Raw genomic sequence first — 16,651 nt, 5'->3', positions numbered from 1 at the left:
GACAATGGCATGGAGCATTGTGATGACAAGCTTTATCGAGCATTGTGATGACAGTGGTCATGAAGCATTGTGATGAATGTGGTCATGGATCATTGTGATGACAAGTGTCGTAGAGCATTGTGATGACAGGGGTCATAGAGCATTGTGATAACACGGTTATGGAATATTGTGATGACCAGAATTCTGTAGCACTGTGATGAAAAGTGAATGGAGCATTTTGATTACAGGGGTCATGGAGCATTGTGATGACAATTGTTCTAGAACATTGTGAAGACAGGGATCATGGAGCATAGTGATGAAAGGGGCCATGGAGCATTGTGATGACAGGCGTCATGGGACAATGTGTTGACAGTGGTCATGGAGCCTTGTTAGAAAGGGAACATGGAGCAATTTGATTTCAGGGGTCATGAAAAATTGTGAATACATAGGCCATGGAGTATTCAGATGAATGTGGTCAAGGATCATTTTGACGAAAAGTGTCCTGGAATATTGTGATGACACGGTTCATGGAGCATTGCGATGACAAGGGCCATGGCGAAATGTGAAGACAGGTGTCATGGGGCAATGTGATGACAGTGGTCATCTAGAATTGTGAAGAAAAATATCATGGATCACAGGGATGAAAGGGGCCATGGAGCATTGTGATTACAGGGGTCATGGGGCATTGTGATGACACGGCCATGGAACATTATCATGACAAAAATTCTGGAGCATTGTGATAAAAAGGGCATGGACCATTGTGATTAGAGGGGCCATGGAGCATTCTGATGACAACTGCATGGGGCATTTTGATGACAAGTGTCATCGTGCATTGTGATGACAGTGGTCATGAAGCATTTTGATGAATGTGGTCATGGATCATTGTGATGACAAGTGTCGTGGAGCATTGTGATGACAGGGGTCATAGAGCATTATGATGACAAGGTTATGGCATATTGTGATGACCAGAATTCTGTAGCACTGTGATGAAAAGGGAATGGAGCATTGTGATTACAGGGGTCATGGAGAATTGTGATGACAATTGTTCTAGAACATTGTGAAGACAGGGATCATAGAGCATAGTGATGAAAGGGGCCATGGAGCATTGTGATGACAGGCGTCATGGGACAATGTGTTGACAGTGGTCATGGAGCATTGTTAGAAAGGGAACATGGAGCAATTTGATTTCAGGGGCCATGAACAATTGTGAATACATAGGCCATGGAGTATTCAGATGAATGTGGTCAAGGATCATTGTGACGAAAAGTGTCCTGGAATATGGTGATGACACGGTTCATGGAGCATTGCGATGACAAGGGCCATGGCGAAATGTGAAGACAGGTGTCATGCGGCATTGTGATGACAGTGGTCATCTAGAATTGTGAAGAAAGATATCATGGAGCACTGGGATGACAGGTGCCATGGAGCATTGTGATGACAGGGGTCATGGGGCTTTGTGATGACACGGCCATGGAACATTATGATGACAAGAATTCTGGAGCATTGTGATAAAAAGGGCATGGACCATTCTGATTAGAGGGGCCAAGGAGCATGCTGAAGACAACGGCAGGGAGCATTGTGATGACAAGTGTCATCGAGCATGGTGATGATAGTGGTCATGAAGCATTGTGATGAATGTGGTCATGAATCATTGTTATAAAAAGGGCATAGACCATTGTGATTAGAGGGGCCAAGGAGCATTGTGATGACAACGGAATGGAGCATTGTGATGACAGGGGTCATCGAGCATTGTGATGACAGTGGTCATGAAGCATTGTGATGAATGTGGTCATGGATCATTGTGATGACAAGTGTCGTGGAGCATTGTGATGACAGTGGTCATAGAGCATTGTGATGACACGGTTATGGAATATTGTGATGACCAGAACTCTGTAGCACTGTGATGAAAAGGTAATGGAGCATTGTGATTACAGGGGTCATGGAGCATTGTGATGACAATTGTTCTAGAACATTGTGATGACAGGGATCATGGAGCATAGTGATGAAAGGGGCCATGGAGCATTGTGATGACAGGCGTCATGGGACAATGTGTTGACAGTGGTCATGGAGCATTGTTAGAAAGGGAACATGGAGCAAAGTGATTTCAGGGGCCATGAAAATTTGAGAATACATAGGCCATGGAGTATTCAGATGAATGTGGTCAAGGATCATTGTGACAAAAAGTGTCCTGGAATATTGTGATGACACGGTTCATGGAGCATTGCGATGACAAGGGCCATGGCGAAATGTGAAGACAGGTGTCATGGGGCATTGTGATTACAGTGGTCCTCTATAATTGTGAAGAAAGATATCATGTAGCACTGGGATGACAGGGGCCATGGAGCATTGTGATGACAGGGGTCACGGGGCTTTGTGATGACACGGCCATGGAACATTATGATGACAAGTATTCTGGAGCATTATGATAAAATGGGCATGGACCATTGTGATTAGAGGGGCCAAGGAGCAATGTGATGACAACGGCATGGAGCATTGTGATGACAAGGGTCATCGAGCATTGTGATGACAGTGGTCATGAAGCATTGTGATGAATGTGGTCATGCATAATTGTGATGACAAGTGTCGTGGAGCATTGTGATGACAGGGGTCATAGAGCATTGTGATGACACGGTTATGGAATATTGTGATGACCAGAATTCTGTAGCACTGTGATGAAAAGGGAATGGAGCATTGTGATTACAGGGGTCATGGAGCATTGTGTTGACAATTGTTCTAGAACATTGTGATGACAGGGATCATGGAGCATAGTGATGATAGGGGCCATGGAGCATTGTGATGACAGGCGTCATGGGACATTGTGTTGACAGTGGTCATGGAGCATTGTTAGAAAGGGAACATGGAGCAATTAGATTTCAGGGGCCATGAAAAATTTTGAATACATAGGCCATGGAGTATTTAGATGAATGTGGTCAAGGGTTATTGTGACGAAAAGTGTCCTGGAATATTGTGATGACAAGGTTCATGGAGCATTGCGATGAAAAGGGCCATGGCGAAATGTGAAGACAGGTGTCATGGGGCATTGTGATGACAGGGGTCATGGGGCATTGTGATGACACGGCCATGGAACATTATGATGACAAGAATTCTGGAGCATTGTGATAAAAAGGGCATGGATCATTGTGATTAGAGGGGCCAGGGAGCATTCTGATGACAATGGCATGGAGCATTGTGATGACAAGCTTTATCGAGCATTGTGATGACAGTGGTCATGAAGCATTGTGATGAATGTGGTCATGGATCATTGTGATGACAAGTGTCGTAGAGCATTGTGATGACAGGGGTCATAGAGCATTGTGATAACACGGTTATGGAATATTGTGATGACCAGAATTCTGTAGCACTGTGATGAAAAGTGAATGGAGCATTTTGATTACAGGGGTCATGGAGCATTGTGATGACAATTGTTCTAGAACATTGTGAAGACAGGGATCATGGAGCATAGTGATGAAAGGGGCCATGGAGCATTGTGATGACAGGCGTCATGGGACAATGTGTTGACAGTGGTCATGGAGCCTTGTTAGAAAGGGAACATGGAGCAATTTGATTTCAGGGGTCATGAAAAATTGTGAATACATAGGCCATGGAGTATTCAGATGAATGTGGTCAAGGATCATTTTGACGAAAAGTGTCCTGGAATATTGTGATGACACGGTTCATGGAGCATTGCGATGACAAGGGCCATGGCGAAATGTGAAGACAGGTGTCATGGGGCAATGTGATGACAGTGGTCATCTAGAATTGTGAAGAAAAATATCATGGATCACAGGGATGAAAGGGGCCATGGAGCATTGTGATTACAGGGGTCATGGGGCATTGTGATGACACGGCCATGGAACATTATCATGACAAAAATTCTGGAGCATTGTGATAAAAAGGGCATGGACCATTGTGATTAGAGGGGCCATGGAGCATTCTGATGACAACTGCATGGGGCATTTTGATGACAAGTGTCATCGTGCATTGTGATGACAGTGGTCATGAAGCATTTTGATGAATGTGGTCATGGATCATTGTGATGACAAGTGTCGTGGAGCATTGTGATGACAGGGGTCATAGAGCATTATGATGACACGGTTATGGCATATTGTGATGACCAGAATTCTGTAGCACTGTGATGAAAAGGGAATGGAGCATTGTGATTACAGGGGTCATGGAGAATTGTGATGACAATTGTTCTAGAACATTGTGAAGACAGGGATCATAGAGCATAGTGATGAAAGGGGCCATGGAGCATTGTGATGACAGGCGTCATGGGACAATGTGTTGACAGTGGTCATGGAGCATTGTTAGAAAGGGAACATGGAGCAATTTGATTTCAGGGGCCATGAACAATTGTGAATACATAGGCCATGGAGTATTCAGATGAATGTGGTCAAGGATCATTGTGACGAAAAGTGTCCTGGAATATGGTGATGACACGGTTCATGGAGCATTGCGATGACAAGGGCCATGGCGAAATGTGAAGACAGGTGTCATGCGGCATTGTGATGACAGTGGTCATCTAGAATTGTGAAGAAAGATATCATGGAGCACTGGGATGACAGGTGCCATGGAGCATTGTGATGACAGGGGTCATGGGGCTTTGTGATGACACGGCCATGGAACATTATGATGACAAGAATTCTGGAGCATTGTGATAAAAAGGGCATGGACCATTCTGATTAGAGGGGCCAAGGAGCATGCTGAAGACAACGGCAGGGAGCATTGTGATGACAAGTGTCATCGAGCATGGTGATGATAGTGGTCATGAAGCATTGTGATGAATGTGGTCATGAATCATTGTTATAAAAAGGGCATAGACCATTGTGATTAGAGGGGCCAAGGAGCATTGTGATGACAACGGAATGGAGCATTGTGATGACAGGGGTCATCGAGCATTGTGATGACAGTGGTCATGAAGCATTGTGATGAATGTGGTCATGGATCATTGTGATGACAAGTGTCGTGGAGCATTGTGATGACAGTGGTCATAGAGCATTGTGATGACACGGTTATGGAATATTGTGATGACCAGAACTCTGTAGCACTGTGATGAAAAGGTAATGGAGCATTGTGATTACAGGGGTCATGGAGCATTGTGATGACAATTGTTCTAGAACATTGTGATGACAGGGATCATGGAGCATAGTGATGAAAGGGGCCATGGAGCATTGTGATGACAGGCGTCATGGGACAATGTGTTGACAGTGGTCATGGAGCATTGTTAGAAAGGGAACATGGAGCAAAGTGATTTCAGGGGCCATGAAAATTTGAGAATACATAGGCCATGGAGTATTCAGATGAATGTGGTCAAGGATCATTGTGACAAAAAGTGTCCTGGAATATTGTGATGACACGGTTCATGGAGCATTGCGATGACAAGGGCCATGGCGAAATGTGAAGACAGGTGTCATGGGGCATTGTGATTACAGTGGTCCTCTATAATTGTGAAGAAAGATATCATGTAGCACTGGGATGACAGGGGCCATGGAGCATTGTGATGACAGGGGTCACGGGGCTTTGTGATGACACGGCCATGGAACATTATGATGACAAGTATTCTGGAGCATTATGATAAAATGGGCATGGACCATTGTGATTAGAGGGGCCAAGGAGCAATGTGATGACAACGGCATGGAGCATTGTGATGACAAGGGTCATCGAGCATTGTGATGACAGTGGTCATGAAGCATTGTGATGAATGTGGTCATGCATAATTGTGATGACAAGTGTCGTGGAGCATTGTGATGACAGGGGTCATAGAGCATTGTGATGACACGGTTATGGAATATTGTGATGACCAGAATTCTGTAGCACTGTGATGAAAAGGGAATGGAGCATTGTGATTACAGGGGTCATGGAGCATTGTGTTGACAATTGTTCTAGAACATTGTGATGACAGGGATCATGGAGCATAGTGATGATAGGGGCCATGGAGCATTGTGATGACAGGCGTCATGGGACATTGTGTTGACAGTGGTCATGGAGCATTGTTAGAAAGGGAACATGGAGCAATTAGATTTCAGGGGCCATGAAAAATTTTGAATACATAGGCCATGGAGTATTTAGATGAATGTGGTCAAGGGTTATTGTGACGAAAAGTGTCCTGGAATATTGTGATGACAAGGTTCATGGAGCATTGCGATGAAAAGGGCCATGGCGAAATGTGAAGACAGGTGTCATGGGGCATTGTGATGACAGGGGTCATGGGGCATTGTGATGACACGGCCATGGAACATTATGATGACAAGAATTCTGGAGCATTGTGATAAAAAGGGCATGGATCATTGTGATTAGAGGGGCCAGGGAGCATTCTGATGACAATGGCATGGAGCATTGTGATGACAAGCTTTATCGAGCATTGTGATGACAGTGGTCATGAAGCATTGTGATGAATGTGGTCATGGATCATTGTGATGACAAGTGTCGTAGAGCATTGTGATGACAGGGGTCATAGAGCATTGTGATGACACGGTTATGGAATATTAGGATGACCAGAATTCTGTAGCACTGTGATGAAAAGTGAATGGAGCATTTTGATTACAGGGGTCATGGAGCATTGTGATGACAATTGTTCTAGAACATTGTGAAGACAGGGATCATGGAGCATAGTGATGAAAGGGGCCATGGAGCATTGTGATGACAGGCGTCATGGGACAATGTGTTGACAGTGGTCATGGAGCCTTGTTAGAAAGGGAACATGGAGCAATTTGATTTCAGGGGTCATGAAAAATTGTGAATACATAGGCCATGGAGTATTCAGATGAATGTGGTCAAGGATCATTTTGACGAAAATTGTCCTGGAATATTGTGATGACACGGTTCATGGAGCATTGCGATGACAAGGGCCATGGCGAAATGTGAAGACAGGTGTCATGGGGCAATGTGATGACAGTGGTCATCTAGAATTGTGAAGAAAGATATCATGGATCACAGGGATGACAGGGGCCATGGAGCATTGTGATGACAGGGGTCATGGGGCATTGTGATGACACGGCCATGGAACATTATGATGACAAAAATTCTGGAGCATTGTGATAAAAAGGGCATGGACCATTGTGATTAGAGGGGCCATGGAGCATTCTGATGACAACTGCATGGGGCATTTTGATGACAAGGGTCATCGTGCATTGTGATGACAGTGGTCATGAAGCATTGTGATGAATGTGGTCATGGATCATTGTGATGACAAGTGTCGTGGAGCATTGTGATGACAGGGGTCATAGAGCATTGTGATGACACGGTTATGGTATACTGTGATGACCAGAATTCTGTAGCACTGTGATGAAAAGTGAATGGAGCATTGTGATTACAGGGGTCATGGAGCATTGTGATGACAATTGTTCTAGAACATTGTGATGACAGGGATCATGGAGCATAGTGATGAAAGGGGCCATGGAGCATTGTGATGACAGGCGTCATGGGACAATGTGTTGACAGTTGTCATGGAGCATTGTTAGAAAGGGAACATGGAGCAAAGTGATTTCAGGAGCCATGAAAATTTGTGAATACATAGGCCATGGAGTATTCAGATGAATGTCGTCAAGGATCATTGTGACAAAATGTGTCCTCGAATATTCTGATGACACGGTTCATGGAGCATTGCGATGACAAGGGCCATGGCGAAATGTGAAGACAGTTGTCAAGGGGAATTGTGATGACAGTGGTCCTCTAGAATTGTGGAGAAAGATATCATGGAGCACTGGGATGACAGGGGCCATGGAGCATTGTGATGACAGGGGTCATGGGGCATTGTGATGACACGGCCATGGAACATTATGATGAAAAGAATTCTGGAGCATTGTGATAAAATGGGCATGGACCATTGTGATTAGAGGGGCCAAGGAGCATTCTGATGACAACGGCATGGAGCATTGTGATGACAAGGGTCATCGCGCATTGTGATGACAGTGGTCATGAAGCATTGTGATGAATGTGGTCATGGATCATTGTGATGACAAGTGTCGTGGAGCATTGTGATGACAGGGGTCATAGAGCATTGTGATGACACGGTTATGGAATATTGTGATGACCAGAATTCTGTAGCACTGTGATGAAAAGGGAATGGAGCATTGTGATTACAGGGGTCATGGAGCATTGTGAGGACAATTGTTCTAGAACATTGTGAAGACAGGGATCATGGCTCATAGTGATGAAAGGGGCCATGGAGCATTGTGATGACAGGCGTCATGGGACAATGTGTTGACATTGGTCATGGAGCCTTGTTAGAAAGCGAACATGGAGCAATTTGATTTCAGGGGTCATGAAAAATTGTGAATACATAGGCCATGGAGTATTCAGATGAATGTGGTCAAGGATCATTGTGACGAAAATTGTCCTGGAATATTGTGATGACACGGTTCATGGAGCATTGCGATGACAAGGGCCATGGCGAAATGTGAAGACAGGTGTCATGGGGCAATGTGATGACAGTGGTCATCTAGAATTGTGAAGAAAGATATCATGGATCACAGGGATGACAGGGGCCATGGAGCATTGTGATGACAGGGGTCATGGGGCATTGTGATGACACGGCCATGGAACATTATGATGACAAGAATTCTGGAGCATTGTGATAAAATGGGCATGGACCATTGTGATTAGAGGGGCCATGGAGCATTCTGATGACAACTGCATGGAGCATTTTGATGACAAGGGTCATCGAGCATTGTGATGACAGTGGTCATGAAGCATTGTGATTAATGTGGTCATGGATCATTGTGATGAAAAGTGTCGTGGAGCATTGTGATGACAGGGGTCATAGAGCATTGTGATGACACGGTTATGGAATATTGTGATGACCAGAATTCTGTAGCACTGTGATGAAAAGGGAATGGAGCATTGTGATTACAGGGGTCATGGAGCATTGTGATGACAATTGTTCTAGAACATTGTGAAGACAGGGATCATGGAGCATAGTGATGAAAGGGGCCATGGAGCATTGTGATGACAGGCGTCATGGGACAATGTGTTGACAGTGGTCATGGAGCATTGTTAGAAAGGGAACATGGAGCAAAGTGATTTCAGGGGCCATGAAAATTTGTGAATACATAGGCCATGGAGTATTCAGATGAATGTCGTCAAGGATCATTGTGACAAAAAGTGTCCTGGAATATGGTGATGACACGGTTCATGGAGCATTGCGATGACAAGGGCCATGGCGAAATATGAACACAGGTGTCCTGGGGTATTTTGATGACAGTGGTCATCTAGAATTGTGAAGAAAGATATCATGGAGCAGAGGGATGACAGGGGCCATGGAGCACTGTGATGACAGGGGTCATGGGACATTGTGATGACACGGCCTTAGAACATAATGATGACAAGAATTCTGGAGCATTGTGATAAAAAGGTCATGGATAATTGTGATTAGAGGGGCCAAGGAGCATTCTGATGACAACGGCATGGAGCATTTTGATGACAAGGGTCATCGAGCATTGTGATGACAGTGGTCATGAAGCATTGTGATGAATGTGGTCATGGATCATTGTGATGACAAGTGTCGTGGAACATTGTGATGACAGGGGTCATAGAGCATTGTGATGACACGGTTATGGAATATTGTGATGACCAGAGTGCTGTAGCACTGTGATGAAAAGGGAATGGAGCATTGTGATTACAGGGTTCATGGAGCATTGTGTTGACAATTGTTCTAGAACATTGTGATGACAGGGATCATGGAGCATAGTGATGAAAGGGGCCATGGAGCATTGTGATGACAGGCATCATGGGACATTGTGTTGACAGTGATCATGGAGCATTGTTAGAAAGGGAAAATGGAGCAATTTGATTTCAGGGGCCATGAACAATTGTGAATACATAGTCCATGGAGTATTCAGATGAATGTGGTCAGGGAACATTGTGACGAAAAGTGTACTGGAATATTGTGATGACACGGTTCATGGAGCATTGCGATGACAAGGGCCATGGCGAAATGTGAAGACAGGTGTCATGGGGCAATGTGATGACAGTGGTCATCTAGAATTGTGAAGAAAGATATCATGGATCACAGGGATGACAGGGGCCATGGAGCACTGTGATGACAGGGGTCATGGGGCATTGTGATGACACGGCCATAGAACATTATGATGACAAGAATTCTGGAGCATTGTGATAAAAAGGTCATGGACAATTGTGATTAGAGGGGCCAAGGAGCATTCTGATGACAATGGCATGGAGAATTGTGATGACAAGGGTAATCGAGCATTGTGATGACAGTGGTCATGAAGCATTGTGATGAATGTGGTCTTGGATCATTGTGAAGACAAGTGTCGTGGAGCATTGTGATGACAGGGGTCATAGAGCATTGTGATGACACGGTTATGGAATATTGTGATGACCAGCATTCTGTAGCACTGTGATGAAAAGGGAATGGAGCATTGTGATTACAGGGGTCATGTAGCATTGTGATGACAATTGTTCTAGAACATTGTGAAGACAGGGATCATGGAGCATAGTGATGATAGGGGCCATGGAGCATTGTGATGACAGGCGTCATGGGACATTGTGTTGACAGTGGTCATGGAGCATTGTTAGAAAGGGAACATGGAGCAATTAGATTTCAGGGGCCATGAAAAATTTTGAATACATAGGCCATGGAGTATTCAGATGAATGTGGTCAAGGATTATTGTGACGAAAAGTGTCCTGGAATATTGTGATGACAATGTTCATGGAGCATTGCGATGACAAGGGCCATGGCGAAATGTGAAGACAGGTGTCATGGGGCATTGTGATGACAGGGGTCATAGGGCATTGTGATGACACGGCCATGGAACATTATGATGACAATAATTTTGGAGCATTGTGATAAAAAGGGCATGGATCATTGTGATTAGATGGGCCAGGGAGTATTCTGATGACAATGGCATGGAGCATTGTGATGACAAGGGTCATCGAGCATTGAGATGACAGTGGTCATGAAGCATTTTGATGAATGTGGTCATGGATCATTGTGATGACAAGTGTCGTGGAGCATTGTGATGACAGGGGTCATAGAACATTGTGATGACACGGTTATGGAATATTGTGATGACCAGAATTCTGTAGCACTGTGATGAAAAGTGAATGGAGCATTTTGATTACAGGGGTCATGGAGCATTGTGATGACAATTGTTCTAGAACATTGTGAAGACAGGGATCATGGAGCATAGTGATGAAAGGGGCCATGGAGCATTGTGATGACAGGCGTCATGGGACAATGTGTTGACAGTGGTCATGGAGCCTTGTTAGAAAGGGAACATGGAGCAATTTGATTTCAGGGGTCATGAAAAATTGTGAATACATAGGCCATGGAGTATTCAGATGAATGTGGTCAAGGATCATTGTGACGAAAATTGTCCTGGAATATTGTGATGACACGGTTCATGGAGCATTGCGATGACAAGGGCCATGGCGAAATGTGAAGACAGGTGTCATGGGGCAATGTGATGACAGTGGTCATCTAGAATTGTGAAGAAAGATATCATGGATCACAGGGATGACAGGGGCCATGGAGCATTGTGATGACAGGGGTCATGGGGCATTGTGATGACACGGCCATGGAACATTATGATGACAAAAATTCTGGAGCATTGTGCTAAAAAGGGCATGGACCATTGTGATTAGAGGGGCCATGGAGCATTCTGATGACAACTGCATGGGGCATTTTGATGACAAGGGTCATCGTGCATTGTGATGACAGTGGTCATGAAGCATTGTGATGAATGTGGTCATGGATCATTGTGATGACAAGTGTCGTGGAGCATTGTGATGACAGGGGTCATAGAGTATTATGATGACATGGTTATGGAATAATATGATGACCAGAATTCTGTAGCACTGTGATGAAAAGGGAATGGAGCATTGTGATTACAGGGGTCATGGAGCATTGTGATGACAATTGTTCTAGAACATTGTGAAGACAGGTATCATGGAGCATAGTGATGAAAGGTTCCATGGAGCATTGTGATGACAGGCGTCATGGGACAATGTGTTGACAGTGGTCATGGAGCATTGTTAGAAAGGGAACATGGAGCAATTTGATTTCAGGGGCCATGAACAATTGTGAATACATAGGCCATGGAGTATTCAGATGAATGTGGTCAAGGATCATTGTGCCGAAAAGTGTCCTGGAATATGGTGATGACACGGTTCATGGAGCATTGCGATGACAAGGGCCATGGCAAAATGTGAAGACAGGTGTCATGCGGCATTGTGATGACAGTGGTCATCTAGAATTGTGAAGAAAGATATCATGGAGCAATGGGATGACAGGTGCCATGGAGCATTGTGATGACAGGGGTCATGGGGCTTTGTGATGACACGGCCATGGAACATTATGATGACAAGAATTCTGGAGCATTGTGATAAAAAGGGCATGGACCATTGTGATTAGAGGGGCCAAGGAGCATGCTGAAGACAACGGCATGGAGCATTGTGATGACAAGTGTCATCGAGCATGGTGATGATAGTGGTCATGAAACATTGTGATGAATGTGGTCATGAATCATTGTGATAAAAAGGGCATAGACCATTGTGATTAGAGGGGCCAAGGAGCATTGTGATGACAACGGAATGGAGCATTGTGATGACAGGGGTCATCGAGCATTGTGATGACAGTGGTCATGAAGCATTGTGATGAATGTGGTCATGGATCATTGTGATGACAAGTGTCGTGGAGCATTGTGATGACAGTGGTCATAGAGCATTGTGATGACACGGTTATGGAATATTGTGATGACCAGAATTCTCTAGCACTGTGATGAAAAGGTAATGGAGCATTGTGATTACAGGGGTCATGGAGCATTGTGATGACAATTGTTCTAGAACATTGTGATGACAGGGATCATGGAGCATAGTGATGAAAGGGGCTATGGAGCATTGTGATGACAGGCGTCATGGGACAATGTGTTGACAGTGGTCATGGAGCATTGTTAGAAAGGGAACATGGAGCAAAGTGATTTCAGGGGCCAAGAAAATTTGTGAATACATAGGCCATGGAGTATTCAGATGAATGTGGTCAAGGATCATTGTGACAAAAAGTGTCCTGGAATATTGTGATGACACGGTTCATGGAGCATTGCGATGACAAGGGCCATGGCGAAATGTGAAGACAGGTGTCATGGGGCATTGTGATGACAGTGGTCCTCTATAATTGTGAAGAAAGATATCATGTAGCACTGCGATGACAGGGGTCATGGAGCATTGTGATGACAGGGGTCATGGGGCTTTGTGATGACACGACCATGGAACATTATGATGACAAGTATTCTGGAGCATTATGATAAAATGGGCATGGACCATTGTGATTAGAGGGGCCAAGGAGCAATGTGATGACAACGGCATGGAGCATTGTGATGACAAGGGTCATCGAGCATTGTGATGACAGTGGTCATGAAGCATTGTGATGAATGTGGTCATGCATCATTGTGATGGCAAGTGTCGTGGAGCATTGTGATGACAGGGGTCTTAGAGCATTGTGATGACACGGTTATTGAATATTGTGATGACCAGAATTCTGTAGCACTGTGATGAAAAGGGAATGGAGCATTGTGATTACAGGGGTCATGGAGCATTGTGTTGACAAATGTTCTAGAACATTGTGATGACAGGGATCATGGAGCATAGTGATGATAGGGGCCATGGAGCATTGTGATGACAGGCGTCATGGGACATTGTGTTGACAGTGGTCATGGAGCCTTGTTAGAAAGGGAACATGGAGCAATTAGATTTCAGGGGCCATGAAAAATTTTGAATACATAGGCCATGGAGTATTTAGATGAATGTGGTCAAGGGTTATTGTGACGAAAAGTGTCCTGGAATATTGTGATGACAAGGTTCATGGAGCATTGCGATGACAAGGGCCATGGCGAAATGTGAAGACAGGTGTCATGGGGCATTGTGATGACAGGGGTCATGGGGCATTGTGATGACACGGCCATGGAACATTATGATGACAAGAATTCTGGAGCATTGTGATAAAAAGGGCATGGATCATTGTGATTAGAGGGGCCAGGGAGCATTCTGATGACAATGGCATGGAGCATTGTGATGACAAGCTTTATCGAGCATTGTGATGACAGTGGTCATGAAGCATTGTGATGAATGTGGTCATGGATCGTTGTGATGACAAGTGTCGTAGATCATTGTGATGACAGGGGTCATAGAGCATTGTGATAACACGGTTATGGAATATTGTGATGACCAGAATTCTGTAGCACTGTGATGAAAAGGTAATGGAGCATTGTGATTACAGGGGTCATGGAGCATTGTGATGACAATTGTTCTAGAACATTGTGATGACAGGGATCATGGAGCATAGTGATGAAAGGGGCCATGGAGCATTGTGATGACAGGCGTCATGGGACAATGTGTTGACAGTGGTCATGGAGCATTGTTAGAAAGGGAACATGGAGCAATTTGATTTCAGGGGCCATGAACAATTGTGAATACATAGGCCATGGAGTATTCAGATGAATGTGGTCAAGGATCATTGTGCCGAAAAGTGTCCTGGAATATGGTGATGACACGGTTCATGGAGCATTGCGATGACAAGGGCCATGGCGAAATGTGAAGACAGGTGTCATGCGGCATTGTGATGACAGTGGTCATCTAGAATTGTGAAGAAAGATATCATGGAGCAATGGGATGACAGGTGCCATGGAGCATTGTGATGACAGGGGTCATGGGGCTTTGTGATGACACGGCCATGGAACATTATGATGACAAGAATTCTGGAGCATTGTGATAAAAAGGGCATGGACCATTGTGATTAGAGGGGCCAAGGAGCATGCTGAAGACAACGGCATGGAGCATTGTGATGACAAGTGTCATCGAGCATGGTGATGATAGTGGTCATGAAGCATTGTGATGAATGTGGTCATGAATCATTGTGATAAAAAGGGCATAGACCATTGTGATTAGAGGGGCCAAGGAGCATTGTGATGACAACGGAATGGAGCATTGTGATGACAGGGGTCATCGAGCATTGTGATGACAGTGGTCATGAAGCATTGTGATGAATGTGGTCATGGATCATTGTGATGACAAGTGTCGTGGAGCATTGTGATGACAGTGGTCATAGAGCATTGTGATGACACGGTTATGGAATATTGTGATGACCAGAATTCTGTAGCACTGTGATGAAAAGGTAATGGAGCATTGTGATTACAGGGGTCATGGAGCATTGTGATGACAATTGTTCTAGAACATTGTGATGACAGGGATCATGGAGCATAGTGATGAAAGGGGCTATGGAGCATTGTGATGACAGGCTTCATGGGACAATGTGTTGACAGTGGTCATGGAGCATTGTTAGAAAGGGAACATGGAGCAAAGTGATTTCAGGGGCCATGAAAATTTGTGAATACATAGGCCAAGGAGTATTCAGATGAATGTGGTCAAGGATCATTGTGACAAAAAGTGTCCTGGAATATTGTGATGACACGGTTCATGGAGCATTGCGATGACAAGGGCCATGGCGAAATGTGAAGACAGGTGTCATGGGGCATTGTGATGACAGTGGTCCTCTATAATTGTGAAGAAAGATATCATGTAGCACTGGGATGACAGGGGTCATGGAGCATTGTGATGACAGGGGTCATGGGGCTTTGTGATGACACGGCCATGGAACATTATGATGACAAGTATTCTGGAGCATTATGATAAAATGGGCATGGACCATTGTGATTAGAGGGGCCAAGGAGCAATGTGATGACAACGGCATGGAGCATTGTGATGACAAGGGTCTTCGAGCATTGTGATGACAGTGGTCATGAAGCATTGTGATGAATGTAGTCAGGCATCATTGTGATGACAAGTGTCGTGGAGCATTGTGATGACAGGGGTCATAGAGCATTGTGATGACACGGTTATGGAATATTGTGATGACCAGAATTCTGTAGCACTGTGATGAAAAGGGAATGGAGCATTGTGATTACAGGGGTCATGGAGCATTGTGTTGACAATTGTTCTAGAACATTGTGATGACAGGGATCATGGAGCATAGTGATGATAGGGGCCATGGAGCATTGTGATGACAGGCGTCATGGGACATTGTGTTGACAGTGGTCATGGAGCCTTGTTAGAAAGGGAACATGGAGCAATTAGATTTCAGGGGCCATGAAAAATTTTGAATACATAGGCCATGGTGTATTTAGATGAATGTGGTCAAGGGTTATTGTGACGAAAAGTGTCCTGGAATATTGTGATGACAAGGTTCATGGAGCATTGCGATGACAAGGGCCATGGCGAAATGTGAAGACAGGTGTCATGGGGCATTGTGATGACAGGGGTCATGGGGCATTGTGATGACACGGCCATGGAACATTATGATGACAAGAATTCTGGAGCATTGTGATAAAAAGGGCATGGATCATTGTGATTAGAGGGGCCAGGGAGCATTCTGATGACAATGGCATGGAGCATTGTGATGACAAGCTTTATCGAGCATTGTGATGACAGTGGTCATGAAGCATTGTGATTAATGTGGTCATGGATCATTGTGATGACAAGTGTCGTAGAGCATTGTGATGACAGGGGTCATAGAGCATTGTGATAACATGGTTATGGAATATTGTGATGACCAGAATTATGTACCACAGTGATGAAAAGGGAATGGAGCATTGTGATTACAGGGGTCATGGAGCATTGTGATGACAATTGTTCTAGAACATTGTGATGACAGGGATCATG

Source organism: Eschrichtius robustus, unplaced genomic scaffold (genome assembly GCF_028021215.1).
Source record: "Eschrichtius robustus isolate mEscRob2 unplaced genomic scaffold, mEscRob2.pri scaffold_26, whole genome shotgun sequence".
In the NCBI taxonomy this organism is placed as follows: domain Eukaryota; kingdom Metazoa; phylum Chordata; class Mammalia; order Artiodactyla; family Eschrichtiidae; genus Eschrichtius; species Eschrichtius robustus.
This window is presented reverse-complemented; position numbering follows the sequence as displayed.